We start from the raw sequence: 374 nt of genomic DNA, 5'->3' as shown, positions 1-374 counted from the left end.
TACCCCTCCCAATCGACGAGGTACTGGAATCCTCGGCCCCTGCGTCGCACGTCACGGATGGATCGGACCGTGAACGCAGGGTGGTTGTCGATCAGGCGGGGTGGAGGAGGGAGGTCAGAGGGAGGACACAGAGGGCTGGTGAGGACTGGCTTGACCTGGGACACATGGAAGGTCGGGTGGATCCTCATGGTCCTAGGGAGCTGCAGCCTCACCGCAGAGGGGCTGATGAGCTGGGTGATGGGGAATGGGCCGATGAAGCGTGGAGCCATCTTTCGGGGGGTGTCCTTGAGAGGAATGTCCCGGGTGGACAGCCACACTTCTTGGCCCACCTGGTAGAGAGGGGCCGAGGAACGTTGACGGTCGGCGGCTTTCTT

The sequence above is a fragment of the Nematolebias whitei genome, chromosome 15, assembly GCF_014905685.2.
Source record: "Nematolebias whitei isolate Nwh7 chromosome 15, NemWhi1, whole genome shotgun sequence".
Lineage (NCBI taxonomy): Eukaryota > Metazoa > Chordata > Actinopteri > Cyprinodontiformes > Rivulidae > Nematolebias > Nematolebias whitei.
Note: the sequence above shows the minus strand (reverse complement) of the source record.